This window comes from Drosophila takahashii, chromosome 2L, assembly GCF_030179915.1.
Source record: "Drosophila takahashii strain IR98-3 E-12201 chromosome 2L, DtakHiC1v2, whole genome shotgun sequence".
NCBI lineage: Eukaryota > Metazoa > Arthropoda > Insecta > Diptera > Drosophilidae > Drosophila > Drosophila takahashii.
This window is the reverse complement of record NC_091678.1, coordinates 15,709,481-15,709,813: the sequence shown is the minus strand read 5'-3', so window position 1 is coordinate 15,709,813 and position 333 is coordinate 15,709,481.

The following is a 333-nucleotide window of genomic DNA, read 5'->3' as shown; positions in this document are numbered from 1 at the left end:
CACCGATTTTTGGGGGACGCGAATTGTTGGGGCGACAGTGAAAAAAGGAAAAGCGCCTGAATACACTAAAAAATGCTTAGGCATGGGAAAAACACCACCATCAGAGACACAATCCTCGGTTGGGGGAAACGGTTTAAGATAGCGGTGACTTAAACCGAATCGGTTGAATAACAGGGATCTGTTAAGTGTAAAGTTATATACATTTCAGGTAGAAATTTGGAACGCAGAAAACAAAAAATGTTTTCTTGATCACCATTAATTTGTATCTTCGTCAGATAGTGGTGAAAAATAGCCCGAAAATCGATGTACCTACTTAAAACTTAAACTATATTT